This window comes from Pan troglodytes, chromosome 15 (assembly GCF_028858775.2).
Source record: "Pan troglodytes isolate AG18354 chromosome 15, NHGRI_mPanTro3-v2.0_pri, whole genome shotgun sequence".
NCBI lineage: Eukaryota > Metazoa > Chordata > Mammalia > Primates > Hominidae > Pan > Pan troglodytes.
In genome coordinates this window covers 83,905,223-83,920,953 of record NC_072413.2, presented here as the reverse complement: position 1 = coordinate 83,920,953, position 15,731 = coordinate 83,905,223, and the positions used below count along the sequence as shown (strand labels likewise).

At 37.1% G+C, this 15,731-nt stretch overlaps 1 long non-coding RNA gene across 1 annotated transcript in view; it reads right to left on the bottom strand.

Annotated features, from left to right (window-relative positions):
* Window positions 1-14,674, bottom strand: part of LOC104002123 (uncharacterized) — a 191,392-nt gene extending 176,718 nt beyond the window's left edge. The window contains exon 1 of the long non-coding RNA XR_010150986.1: window positions 14,411-14,674. This is a non-coding gene — a long non-coding RNA (uncharacterized LOC104002123). The remainder of the gene's footprint in view (window positions 1-14,410) is intronic.
* Between the last annotated feature and the right edge of the window lie 1,057 nt (window positions 14,675-15,731).

Below are 15,731 nucleotides of genomic sequence, written 5' to 3'. Positions count from 1 at the left end.
GTGGAGTAGAGGGAAAGTGGGTGACCCATAAAGGGCAGCATACCTAGATATGACTTTTTGTGCCAAAGGCCTCATCAATCATCAATTCTCCTTTCATCTGCTGATTTCTTCCTGTCCCTTCAAGTGAGATAAAAGTTGACTTGTCAAAAGCTGACATTCTTCTTCTGAATCGTTTCACAATTGTTATGGCACTTTTGCTTCTCAGGTTTGAAAAAAGAGGAAAACTCCTAAGGGAGAGAACTGGGTAGTTCTGTGCATCACCCTGAAAAAAAGATTACGATAAATACTCTCCAGGACTGAAAGGTGAAGATTTAGGTCAGAAAGTAGAAAGTTGTACTTTATTGTCAAAAGATTTTCTTTGAAGTATTTGTCTCTAATACAACGGGGTCTATTTTTACTAGAGATGATCAGCTGGCATGTGAAATACATAAATCTGCTCCACTTTGAGTATGTAGATTATTCTCTCACATCTTAAGTGTGAGCATTTCAGTTTCTTAAAATTATCGAAAAATTAATTTTTTTGTTAATATATAATCCACCTGATGCTCATATCATGTAAAGAAAACTATAGGATATCTCATATAACACATATTTCTTGTGCTTTACATGGACTATTGCTACATCATTTGTAAACAGAGGTACAAAATACATGAATTTCCATGATGATGATTGATATGGTTTGGATCTGTGTCCCCACCTAAATCTCATGTGGAAATTAATCCTCAATGCTGGAGGTGGGGCCTGGTGGAAGGTGATTAGATCAGGGAGGGGGCAGTTTCTAATGGTTTAGCACCAACCTCCCAGTGCTGTTCTTGTGATAGTGAGTTCTCACAAGATCTGGTTGTTTAAAAGTGTATAGCACCTTCTTCCTCTCTCTATTCCTGCTGCTCCAGCCATGTGAAGTGCTGGCTTCCCTTTTTCCATCTGCCTTGATTATAAATTTCCTGAGGCCTCCCCAAAAGCAGAAGCTGCTATGCTTCCTGGACAGCCTGCATAACCGTGAGCCAGTTAAACGTCTTTTTCTAATAAATGATTAGTCTCAGGTATTTCTTTATGGCAATGTGAGAACAGACTAATACAACGATTTGTAACTGACCAAGTATGCATCAGGAGTGTCCATTCCCCACCGTCTCAGTTGTAGGTGCTGGGTCATACACAGTCAGATTTGACACAGAATCTCCTCTCTTCTACCCCACTAAGTGCTCAGAGGTCGTTTTGATCTTACAGTTAGTTTCTCAAGAATAAACTATAGATGAGCCTCACTCAGAGAAACTGGGTCACAGAGCAAATTCTCATGGCATTGGCCTATTGTCTAGGAGACAGGCTTAAGGGGGCTGTGGGGGAGGTTGGCACAGTGTTTTGACAAATGAGAGATTGACAGTGAATGTCTTAGAAGATTTATTCCACAAAGCTGTTCATCAGTAAAACAATGGTTTTTGCAGCAGATTTTTTTTTTCTCTATTGCCAGGTTCTTTTATAAAGCGTCCTTTCTCTGAGACCATCTTTCTGCTAGAAGAATCCTGATATTCATGTGCTCTTCCTTTAGATATCTTCCTCAGACTCCACTTCTTTCCAGCTAAAAGTCATTTGCTTCTTGACACACACACACACACACACACACACACACACACACACACACAAAATGCACTCTTCTCGTTTCTGTCATAATAGCACTGGAAAACCCATCAGCAACCTGAATAAAAATCCATTAAAACCACAGTTCAAATCATGAGTGACAGAAAAATATTTAAAAAGGTTTTCCCTCTCATAAAGGGCAATGATGGCTAAATAATTGTGCAGTTGATACTTATTGATGAGGAAGAGAGATACGTACTCTACCCCTAGGAAGAGAGCTACACAGCCCAACCAACCATTCCCACATGCGACCCCAAAATGGGCTGAATTAAATATCTCTGATAAAGCTAACAAAGGAAATGGAATATATAATTTGGCACTTATAGTCTTCTAGTGCTACACATTAGTGTACATACAAAATTTTGCTAAGGAAATATCAAAGGCTTTCATTTCAGTCTCTGAGTCTACATTTTTGACTTCCATGGCTTAATACTTTGTCAATACATGACTTTTAGTTTTCTTAAGTTTCTTATGTCACAGAATCAATGCTTAGTGAAGACTTGTAGAAAGGTTGAAAAAAGGCTTAAGGTTTTTAGTACCAAAAGCTATTTTTTAAATGTTATACTAGCCAAAGAATTTGTCCTAAAAGCATTTATTATCTGTTCCAGGATTCATAAGTACACATTATAATTTTATTGAATTCAACATATTTTTAAAAATTGAAAAGATGCAATTTTTCTATTTATAACCTAAATACAATCTGTGCATTTAAAAAAGAAAAAAAAAACAACAACACTTCAAAGACAAGCTGTAGAGGTAATTTAGTCTGTCTGTATTTAAAATGAGCCAAAAGGAAAAAACTACCCAAATACAATTGGCTAATTGCTTTCAATTTGGCTTTATTTCCTTGACACTAATGGAGAAATTCTAACACCTACACAGCTAATGAGTTGGGAAGTTATGAGCTTTTTCTGAGTATGGATATCAAGTTGGGGGAGAAAAAGTTTATTCGCTGTTCAGAGAACAGGAAAGACTGAACAGACGTCATCTATGTCTGTATTTCAGTCTGTTATGTGTCAGGGTGTGTGACCTAGGATGTTGTAGTTTGAAGTGAAACATGGGGGTGCAAAAATATATTGTCAATCTACTGTGCTTAATGTCATGATAAATGTTCCATCAGAGCCATAGAATAGTCATCTATACAGCAACAATGATGAACAACAATAGCAATAATTGTTAGTACCAACTATGAAATTTATTTTATTTTATTATTATTATACTTTAAGTTTTAGGGTACATGTGCACAACGTGCAGGTTTGTTACATATGTACACATGTGCCATGTTGGTGTGCTGCACCCATTAACTCGTCATTTAGCATTAGGTATATCTCCTAATGCTATCCCTCCCCACTCCCCCCACCCCACAACAGGCCCCGGTGTGTGATGTTCCCCTTCCTGTGTCCATGTGTTCTCATTGTTCAATTTCCACCTATGAGTGAGAACATGCGGTGTTTGGTTTTTTGTCCTTGCGATAGTTTGCTGAGAATGATGGTTTCCAGCTTCACTCATGTCCCTACAAAGGACATGAACTCATCATTTTTTATGGCTGCATAGTATTCCATGGTGTATATGTGCCACATTTTCTTAATCCAGTCTATCATTGTTGGACATTTGGGTTGGTTCCAAGTCTTTGCTATTGTGAATAGTGCCGCAATAAACATACGTGTGCATGTGTCTTTATAGCAGCATGATTTATAATCCTAAATATTCTTTATATCCAGATTCCCTGCTAAGTGCTTTGTAATGTGTTACTCCTTGAGTTCTCACTGAAGAATATAGGTGCAATTGTCCTTACTCTAGTTGAAATCAATATAATGATCTCTGAGGTAAATATTTTTTCATAGTAAGTGGAAGATCCAGGATTCGCTATCATATTTGCCTCAATCCAAATCCCATGTTTCTAATCCCTAATCCACATCTGCTTACTTAGCCACTGGGGAAGTTTTCCGGAGGAGATACAAGATAGCTAAGTCTGAAAAGTAAAATGAAATCAAGCAGACAAGGAAGGCGAGTAAGGAAGCTAACTTAATCAGGAAGAATGTAATTTACACACCAAATGAGCGGAGGAAATTATGTTTTTATGAAAACCAAAGGAATTTTTTGTTATATGATTACACATTGCACAGAGCAAGTTGCAGACATAAAACTGAAGAGACAGGCTGAGGCCAAATTGTTAGGGGTTCAAATGCCCAACAAGGAAGCTGGAGTTGTCTCAAGTCATAGAAAATTATAAAAGCTCAGATAGAGAAATTGCATGGACGGATTTGCATATTTGATGTGTGTTCCATCAGACCAAGTGGGAGGACATCTCACTGAGCCATTCTCAGGATATCTAATAGAGAAAATGGAGCAAATCTATGAGAAAAGAAGGACTTCACATCAAAATAAAATGGAAGAGTTACCAATGTGTTCACACATGAGCCCTGAAGATGGGTAAGGATTAAAAGTGGAACTTTGAAAATCCTCTGTGTAGGAGGCCACAGTTGTACCTGGCTCAGGTCTCAGCAGTGGCTCCCTTGTGTGGTGCAGGACTGTGATTTGGCCTCTGGTCTGCCTGAGGTTGTCTCACTGTTTCAGACAATGAGGCAGAGCCTGGGCATGCTGGGCCTGCCTCACTCTTGGGCATCTGTACTTGGTTCCATTTGACATGTTCAGTCTATACACAGCTTAACAAAGTACTTGTTCTAAGTCATAATGACTCCTACTTCAGGACTTGGAATCTTCGTTTTCCTTCCAATATGGTTTGGCTGTGTCCCCGCCCAAATCTCATCTTGAATTGTAACTCCCACGTGTCATGAGTGGAACTCAGTAGGAGGTGATTGAATTATGGTGGCAGGTCTTTCCTGTGCTGTTCTCATGATAGTGAATGAATCTCACGAGACCTGATGGTTTAAAAACAGGAGTTTCCCTGCACAAGCTCTCTTTTTGCCTCCTGCCATCCATGTAAGACACGACTTGTTCCTTCTTGCCTTCCACCATGACTGTGAGTCCTCCCCAGCCATGTGGAACTGTAAGTCCATTAAACCTCTTTTTCTTTGCAGTTTCAGGTATGTCTTTATCAGCACCATGAAAGCAGACTAATGAGCCTTCCTACTCCCTACTATAGTTAATGCCTTTTCAAACTGCATATATTAGCTCCAGCACATATATTCAAGGATGGCATTCTTCCCCACTTCCCCAATCAGATGACAGACCCCACACCTACCCTCATAGTCCCACAGTTCCCCATACTGTTCTTCCAAAGTACTAATCACAAGTTCTAATGGTATTTGTAAGAGATTATTTGATGAATGCCTACCTCTTCCAGTATACTGCAGCTCTCTGAAGGAAGGGCAATATATGGAGTGTTATTAAATGTGCCTCACAAACCTAGTACATTTCCTGGAACCCAGTGTGGACTTAATATATATTCATTAAATGACAGAATGATTTTCCCATTGGTGCCATCTCATTTGACATCATAAAATGAGAATTATACCTTACAAGCTGTGCCTTCATTGGTATCTCCCTCATGGTTATATTTAAAAAAAAAATCAACTTGAAGATTTAATTTAAACATTGTAGCAAACATCCTTTTGGGGATTTTCATAGTTTGGTCATTCATTCACTCATTCATTCCACAAACAATAATTGAGCACAATGGCTTCCTCTCCAGGGCTCTGTTAGTTCTGTCCACTCTCCAATCTCAGCATTCTACATTTTTTTTCAACAAACTAATCCTACCAGCTGAAAATAAGATGCCAGTATTCCAGTCCCTTGTGGTTTTTACTAAAAATTGCCTGCAAAATGAGACACAGCCCTTTCATGATTTTCATTAGAGAGCAAATTGCTTGTGATACCTTTGGCAGAAATTAAATGGATGTATAGAGGCAGTGCTACCTTATTACGCAGTTGAATTTTTGAGAAAAGAATGGGGTTTGTCAGACCCAAAGTTTCGCTGTTGCTTTAAAAAAATGGCATCAATGATCTCTCAAGTTACTGCATGAGGACACCTAGTCTGAGTGTCTAGTGACAGTTTTTACGAAGAATTTTACCCTGTAATGGTTACACCTGCCTTATTATTGTTTCAAGTGGTTGCAAGGAAGTGTTTTCTTCCTCTTATTTCAAAGGAAACAAAAATATTTTAGAGGTTTGGTATTTGGACATTTCTTTTTTCTTGAGTTCAAAATCCTAGCAAAGAGCGATAGTTTGTGGTGTGTTGAAATGAAATGCTGCAATTGAAAGTTGCTTTTACAGTTTCCTCAACGTGTCATGCTGATGCTAACCTTTTCATAAGGCAATGCTTTGAGGAACTTTGATTGTTAAACAGTGCACTCTGAGCTGAAAGGAGAATTTTGGAGGAATGATGGGCAAAACTGTTTACATATATTTCTCAAGAGCATTTGGTGAGTATAATGAATCATATTGAAGTACAGCACTTGTTTAAAATGTTACATACTGTAACATGGGATATTAGTATTTAGAATTGCTCACATGGTTTATGTATCTATATTGTTTTTATGATTGGCACTCTTCAAGAAAGGCTTGAAGTAGGCTTTGCCTATTCTTTACCAATCACCAGATACTATTGTTTACAATGTACTTTAGTCTATACAAAAATGGACTTTACACTATTCTTTAATCTGTAGAAAGATGATCCATCAAGGCAGGAGTTCTTAGCTTTAACAGCAGAATAACAGCAATGTCTGCCCATAAGAATGTGTTTAGCTCACATTTTGCCACACTTTTATTTCATCACCTGATATTCATGTTAGATCCAGTTGACTTGGTCTTGAGAATGAATCAAAGATATGGGTGCTCTGATTTCCTACACTTCAATGTGAGTAATTCTCATTATATGCTTGATCCTGATACAAATGGCCACTCCTGACTATAAAATTTAGGCTTTAGCATATGTTGTCGTTCTACACATGTCTTAGCACTAAATATGCAATCAAAGTTAAATTCTACTTTCTACTAAGTCAGGTATGAGAACATATTTAGACGGACCAAATAATAGATTCAGAAAAATAATTTAACTGGTTGAATGTCAAATGTCATAATTTCAAAAATCTAGAAATTTGAAATTGTCTACTTATTGACTTAATGGGACTCTCATTCAAGTTTCTGCTCCCATAGAAAGACAATTGATGTTTCTGTGAGCCAAAGCTGAGACTATCAAAATTGCATAGAATCAAAAGGAAATACTAGAAATAGGAAAATACTTAACAGGAAAAAGCAGAGGTGCCTTTTATTGCTCATTAGTAGACTCCACATTACTCAGAAAAGAATCAGCGAGGTTAAAAATAGACTGTTAGAGAGAATTCCCAAAATATATGCAAAGGGAAAAGTAGTACAAAAAAAGACAGAACATTCAAAAATTGTAATAAAACAAAAACCAAAAACAAACTAAAAATAAATTGCAGTATAATTTTAAAAGGCATCATATGCATATTATTTGAAGGAAAAGAAAGAGAATGAAGGAATAAGATTTGAAGTAATAATGACCAAGAAATCTAAAACATTAACGGCAAACACTAAGCCACAAATCAAGGACATTCAAAAAACAAAAAGCAGGAAAAATAAATAAATAAATGCACACACACACACACACACACACACACACACACACACACTCCTCCAAAGCATATAAAATTCAAACTGCAGAAAACTAAAGATAGGAAGAACAACTTGAAAGTAGCCAGATCTAAACCAAAAACAAAAAACTTACCTATAGAGGAACAATTTTAAGGATAAAAGCAGGCTTATCGAAAATCACACAAGCAAGAAGAGGGTAAAGTGAAATATTTAAAATATTTAAAGAAACTACCAAACTAAAATTCTATAATCAGCAAAATTATCCTTGAAGAGTGAAGAAGAAATAAAGAATTTTATTGGCAGCGGAACTTGCTGCATGAAATGTTAAAAGATGTTCTTCAAACAGAAGGAAATGCTATGTCAGAAATGTGTATCTAGAAAAAGATAGGAATAAATAAATAAAGATAAAATAAAATATTTTGTTTTACTTTTTCTTAAATGACCAAAAAAAAACTATTTGTTTAAAGTAATAATAATAACAATTTATTTGGTGATTCAAGCATATGAATAAAAGAAATGAATGCTAGCAACATCATAAGGAATGGAAAGAAGAATCAAAAATACTTATTAAAAAATAAGAATAATATGAAGTTTAATCTTAGATAACAGGTGCAGTCAAAACTACAAGTCAATAACAGAAATTTAGCTGAGAAATTTCCAAGTATTTGAAAATTATATAATATACTTCTAAATACCATATGGGTCAAATAAAAAGTCTCAAGAGAACATTTACATAGTTTAAAATAAAGGAAAATTAAAATGCAATTATTAAACTTGAGAATGCAGTGAAAATAGTGCTTCAAAATTCATAGAATTAAATGCATATCTTGGAATAGAGGAAATATCTACAATCAATAACCTTTCTACTATAAGAAACCATAGAAATAAGGGCAACTTAACCTAAAACAAGCAGAATAAAAGAAATAATAAAGATTAGAGCAGAAGTAACAGAAATCAAAAGCAGAGAAATAATAGATAAAATCAAACAAACCAAAATATTTTTCTTTGCAAAGTTCAGTAAAGTTGACAAAACTATAGCCAGGCTAACCAAGATAAAAAAGAGAAGACACAAATTATCAATATCAGAAATAAAAGAGTCATTACTACTGAACCCACGGACATGAAAAGAATAAAAAAATGATTATAATGAACAATTTTATGCTAACATATTTGATAACAAAGCTTAAATAGCTAAACCTCCTGAAAGACAAACTATCAAAATTTATACGAAGGAAAATGAGAATTGTCCTGTATTTATTAAATAAATTCAATCAATATTTCATAACTTTAAAAAAAGAAAGCCTGAGAAACAGATGGTTTCAGTTAATGAATTCTACCAAACACTTAGGAAACAAATAATGCCATTTCTCCACAACAGAAACAGAAGGGCCACTTCCTAACTTATTACATAATATCAGCATTTCCCTCCTACCAAAAGCAGATAAAGACATTAAGAGAAAAAGAAAACTACTGACCAATATCCTTTAAGAACAGAAGCAAAATTTCTCAACTAAATAATAACAAATTGAAGAGAATGTATAAAAACAGTAATACACTACAACCCAGAAAGTTTATTTCAAGTATGCAAGGTTAACTCACATTCAAAAAAATCAACTAATGTAACAGACCCAGAAAAATTATGTGCTTGTATCAATTGAAACGAAAAAATTATGTGACAGAATCCATGCCCATTCAGCATGAAAACACACATCAAAGTAGGAATAGAGAGGGCCTTCCTTAATTTGGTGTTTTAAAATTACAAAACCTCCTACCGCTAGCATCATACTTTGTGGTGGGTGTCTGGAAAATTTTTCCTGAAGATCAGGAACAGACAAGGATGTTTTGTCATCATTACTTTTCAATTTTGTATTGGAAATACTAATTGATACAAAAGAGTAAGAAAAATAAATAAAAGGTATACAAATTGGAAAAAAAGAAATAAAACTGTCTTAATACACAGATGACATGATTTTCTATGTGGAAAATCAAAGCAACTATGAACAGCAGCAACTTAGAATAAATAGGCAAGTGGCTGGGCTCAGTGGCTCACGCTTGTAATCCCAGCAATTTGGAAGGCCGAGGCAGGTGGATCACCTGAGGTCAGGGGTTCGAGACCAAACCGGCCAGCCTGGTGAAATCCCATCTCTGTTAAAAATACAAAAGTTATCCAGGCTTAGTGGCACATGCCTGTACTCCCAGCTACTCAGGAAGCTGAGGCACGAGATTTGTTTGAACCCAAAGGCGGAGGCTGCAGTGAGAATTAATAGGCAATTATAGAAGTTCACAAAATGCAAGGTTATTACACAAACATCAATTCCATGTTTACATACAAGCAAAGAACAATTGGGATTTATATTTTTTTTTAAAAAGAGGCATTTATTATAGCCTCCCCCAAACTGAAACAATGAAGTATTCACATACAAATATAACCATACATATATATTTAGGATCTATAGACCAAAAAACACAAAACAATGATGAAAAAATCAAAGATTTGTGTAAATATATGGAGAGATGCCTCGTATTTACAAGTTTAAAGATTCAATATTCCCTTTTTTTTTTTCTCTTGAGACAGAGGTTCACTCTGTCACCTAGGCTGGCATGCAATGGCGTGACCTCGGTTCCCTGCAACCTCCACTTCCCAGGTTCAAGCGATTCTCCTGCCTCAGCCTCCTGAGTAGCTGGGATTACACGCAGCCACCACCATGCCCAGATAATTTGTATTTTTTTAGTAGAGACAGGGTTTCACCATGTTGGTCAGGCTGGACTCGAACTCCTGACCCCGTGATCTGCCCGCCTCAGCCTCCCGAAGTGTTGAGATTAGAAGTGTGAGCTACCACGCCTAGCCAAGATTCAATATTCTTAAGATGACAATTCTTCCAAATTCTCTCAAGTGATTCAATTGAATCTCAAAGAAAATCTTAGTACACTATTTTGGAGATATTGATAAGCTGATTCTAAAGTTTTATTGGGGTTCAGAAAATGACAACCCAAAATATGGCACTTTGGCATGCTGAGTGCTTTGAAAAAAAAATGTTGAAAGGCCTCAGAAATAAGCCTCAGGACCATGGCCTCTCTTTAATCTCTGGCCCCCCTTACCCCTTCCTTTATTGAAGCCTCAGGAAAACCTTTCTCTCAAGTTCCCTTATCTGATTAAAAAAAGTTCCTCCAGAAGTCATGAAATTGTCTTAAAACACACTTCCTAGAAATTTCAACAGTAAACTGGGAAAGATTAACCACTGGAGAAGAGACTAGATCTGAAGACTCACCACGCTCAGAGAGATTTTTCATCTAGACTTCTGAGGGAAGCTCCAAGAGATTACCAGGGACACTATCTGCATAATAAGACAAATTTTGTTCATGGTGAACATCTCATCACCTTCTCATAACTTGCCACCACCTCGCCCAGATCTCAAAAGAACTTTGTCTTTTTTTAGGCTAATCCATTTCTCTAAACATCATTGTCTATACTCTAAATTGCCTGCACTCCCATCTCCCTCTCCCCTATGAAGAGTGTTATTTAAGCTGCAGCCATCTGGCCCTTCTTTGAGACTCATATTTTCCATGGCTCCCATGCTTCTGCACATTAATAGAGTTATATGACTTTCTTTTGTTAATCTATCTATTGTCAGTTTTTTTCAGCAGCAAATCCTCAGAGAGCAGAAGAGAAGCTTTCCTTTTGCCTCTATAGGAAAAATTAAAAGGCAGAAGATCCAGAATAACCAACACAATCCTGCAGGAACAGAGGAATAATGTTGAGGATTCACACTATCTTATTTTAAGACTTACTGTAAAGCTACAATGATTAAGACCACATAGCATTGACCTCACCTCACCAAAAAAAAAAAAAACACATAGATCAGTGGAACAAAACAGAGAGCCTATAAATAGGCCCAAACATATATTCAAATGAATTTATAACTTCCCATTGGGTTCATCTTGCCCACTGCCTAGACAGGGCCAATTTACCAAGACAGGGGAATTACGATAGAGAAAAAGTAATTCACGCAGAGCCAGCTGTGCAGGAGACCAGAGCTTTATTACTACTCAAATCAGTCTCCCTGAGCATTCAGGGATGAGATGTTTTAAGGACAACTTGGTGGGCGGGGGGAAGCCAGTGAGCCAAGAGTGCTGATTGGTCAGGAAGGAGATAAAATCATAGGGAATTGAAGCTGTCCTCTTGGGCCAAGTCAGTTCCTGGCTGGAGCCACAAGATCAGATGAGCCAGTTAATCGATCTGGGTGGTGCCAGCTGATCCATCAAGGGGAGGGTCTGCAAATTTATCTCAATCACTGATCTTAAGAGCAGTTTAGGGCTTTTTTTTTTTTTTTTTTCCTGAGACCAAGTCTCACTCTGTTGCCCAGGCTGGAGTGCAGTGGCACGATCTTGGCTCACCACAAGCTCCACCTCCCGGGTTCACACCATTCTCCTGTCTCAGCCTCCCGAGTAGCTGGGACTACAGGTGCCCGCCACCACGCCCGGCTAATTTTTTTTTTTTTTGTATTTTTAGTAGAGATGGGGTTTCACCATGTTAGCCAGGGTGGTCTCAATCTCCTGACCTCATGATCCACCTGCCCTGGCCTCCCAAAGTACTGGGATTACAGGCATGAGCCACCGCGCCCAGCCCATAATTTCTAATCTTGTGGCTAATTTGTTAGTCCTACAAAGGCAGTCTAGTCCCCAGGCAAGAAGGAGGTTTGTCTGGGGAAAGGGCTGTTATTGTTTTTGTTTTAAACTATAAACTAAGTTCCTCCCAAAGTTAGTTCAGCCTACACTGAGGAATGAACAAGGACAGCTTGGAGGTTAGAAGAAAATGGAGTTGGTTAGGTCAAATATCTTTCACTGTCTCAGTTATAATTTTGCAATGGTAGTTTCCATTTTTCCCAAAGATTCAAAGTCAACTCGATGAAGCAAATGTTGACATTTTAAACAAATAGTGCTGAAACAATTGGATACTCAAATTAAAACAAAAAGAACCTAGCACATATTCTACAGCTTTCACAAAAATTATGTTGAAGTTGATCAAGTACCTAACTTTAAAATGAAAAACTATAAAACATCTAAAAGAAAAAGAAAAGAGAAAATCTATGGAATCTTAGATTTGTCGATGAGTTTTTAAATACAGCACCAAAAGCACAATACATGAAAAAAAAAAAGAAAAGTAAGACTTTATTAGAATTATAAACATCTGCTCTTTGAGAAATATTAAGAGAGTTAAAGAACAAGCCATAGAATGAGAAAAAAATATTTGTGAAACACATATCTGGTAAAAAAAAAAAAAAAAAAAAAAAAAGATAGAAAAAATAAAAATATTACATCCAAAATATACAAAGTATTGCTTAAAACTCAAGAATAAAATACAACTCAATTAAAAAGTAAGCAAAAGTTCTAAACAGATACCACCATATATATGGCAAATAAGTACATGTAAAGATGCTCAACATTAGTTGTCATTAGGTATATAAAAATTAAAATAATAATGAGATAACATTGTACATGTATTAAGAGGGCTAAAAACCAAAATATGCTAATACTAAATACTGGTTAGGATGAGGAGCAACAGGAACTCTCATTCATCACTGGAGAAAATGCAGAATGGTACAACCACTCTGATGGATAACTTAGCAGTTTCTAACAAAGCTAAACATATTTTTACCTTGTAATCCAGCAACTGGGTTCTTAGATATTTACCCAGATGATTTGAGAACTTTTAACCACAGAAAACTTTCACATGAATGTTTATAGAATTTTATAAAATTATCACCAAAAACTGAGAGCTATCAAGATGTTCTTCAATACAGAAATAAATAAACTCTGGTATATCCATACAATGAAATACTATTCAGAGATAGGAAAGAATGAGCTATCAAGCTGTACAAGGACATAGATGATTCTTAAATGTGTATTGCTAAATGAAAGAAGCCAGCATGAAAGGACTGCTGCATACTGCATGACTATATTACATTCTGGAAAAAGCAAACTTATAGAGAGGGTAAAGATATCATTTGAAAGCAGCCTGGGCAAGATGGCAAGACCCTGGCTCTACAAAAAAAATTAAAAATTAGCTGGGCATGGTGGTGCACACCTGTAGTCCCAGCTACTTGGGAGGCTGAGGCAGGAGGATACTTTGAGCCCAGGAAGTAAAGGTGGCAGTGAGCCACTGCACTCCAGACTGGGAAACAAAGCAAGACCCTGTCTCTAAAAATGAAAAAATAAAGAAAATAAAGACATCAGTGGTTTCTAGAGGTTCATAGACACAGATTTGAGTAGGTGAAGCACAAGAGATTTCCTAGAGTGGTGAAACTATTCTGTATGATACTGCAATGGTGGATAGATGATATTATGCATTTATCAAAACCCATAAAAGTCTAGAGCACAAAACTTAACCGTAATGTATGCAAATTTTTAAAAAATTATTTAGGAGGTTAGGAGATCCCAGATACAAGGTAAACTGTGACTACACAACCATCTAATCTTCAACAAGGCCAACAAAAACAAGGAACAAGGAAAGGACACTCTATTCAATAAATGGTGCTGGGATAACTGTTTAGTATGCAGAAGATTGAAACTGGATCCCTACCTTTCACCAGATACAAAAATTAACTGAGGATGAATTAAAGACTCAAATGTAGGCTCTCAAACTATAAAAATCCTAGGAAATATCCTTCTCAACACTGGCCTTGGCAAAGAAAATTTGGCTAAGTCCCCAAAAGCAATTGCAGCAAAAACAAAGATTGACAAGTGGGACCTAATTAAAGAGCTGCTGCACAGCAAAAGAAACTACCAATAGAGTAAACAGACAACCTACAGAACGTGAGAAAATATTTGCAAACTGTGCATCCAACAAATGCCTAATATCCAGAATCTGTAAGGAACTTACAACAAGCAAAAAACAGAATACATTAAAAAATGGGCAAAGGACATGTACAGACACTTCTTAAAAGAAGACATACAAGCGGCCAACAAACATGAAAGAATGCTTGTCATCACTAATCATCAGGGAAATGCAAATCAAAACCACAATGCTATATCATCTTAAACCAGTTACAATGGCTATTACTCTACAGTCAAAAAACAACATATGCTGGCGAGTCTAGAGAAAAAGGAACATTTATACACATTTGGTGAGAATGAAAATTAGTTCAGCCACTATAAAAAGCAGTTTGGAGACTTTTCAGAGAACTTAAAACAGAGGTACCATTCAACTCAGCAGTCCCGTTGAGACGAGAAGTCTTCTTCTGATGGGTTTCTCTCAGTCGAAGCGTTCGTGTCTCACGGGCTTCAAGGAATGAAGCTGTGGACCACAGCAGTGAGTGTTACAGCTTGATTAGAGAAACGGGCGGACCCAAAGAGTGTGCAGCTGCAACATTTGTTAAAGTGAAAGCGAAAGTAAAGCTTCTGCGTGGTGGAAGGGGACCCAGAAGCGTTGCTGTTTCTGGCTTGGGTGTCTTATGCTTATATCGCCTTACGACCCCTCCCCTTTTCCTTTTTCTGTCCTATACAATTAGCTTATTTTCAACCCACTTGTGGGTTGATGGGCCTGATTGGTTAAAAACATCAGGCTGTAGCTAGACCTTAAACTGCATATATGATTGGTTGAAGTTTCAATCCCTTAGCTTGCAGCTGTGACTCATTTTGGCTTAGGGGAAAGTCCCCTTTGATTGGTTGAAGTTTAAATCCCTTAGCTTGCAGCTGTGACTTATTTGGGTTTAGGGGATAGTCCCCTTAGGGAAGTCCCTATTGACCCAGGAAGTCCAGCCAACTTAGCCACTTAGTCCCTCACCATTACTGGGTATATAACGAAAGGAATTTAGGTCATCATACTAGAAAAAACACATGCTATTGTATGTACATTGCCACACTACTCACAATAGCAAAGACATATTTGATGGTTAATACTGAGTGTCAATTTGACTGGATTGAAGGATACAAAGTATTGATCCTGTGTGTGTCTGTGAGGGTGTTCCCAAAGGAGATTAACATTTGAGTGAGTGGGCTGGGAAAGGCAGACCCACCCTTAATCTGGGTGGCACAATCTAATCAGCTGCCAGGTGGCTAGAATATAAGCAGGCAGAAAAATGGAAAAGAGAGACTGGCCTAGTCTCCTAGCCTACATCTTTCTCTTGTGCTGGATACTTCCTGCCCTGGAACATCCGACTCCAAGTTCTTCAGTTTTGGAACTCAGACTGGCTCTTCTTACTCTTCAGCCTGCAGACAGCCTATTGTGGAACCTTGTGATTGTGTGAGTTAACACTTAATAAACTCCCCTTTGTGTATATATGTCTGTTCCATTAGTTCTTTCCCTCTAGAGAACCCTGATACAGATGTTGGTACCAGAAGTGGTCTTCTAGAGGAACAGAATATTAAGGATGTCGTTCTTTCATTGGTTTTGGAATTTCTGGTGTTGGCTGCTTAATATTAGACGCCAAAAATGCTAAGAACTCTACTTCTAACAGCATGGAGAACACTGATCATCCTTGGCGTGAACTGTTCGAGAAATATGCAAAATAAATGCATTT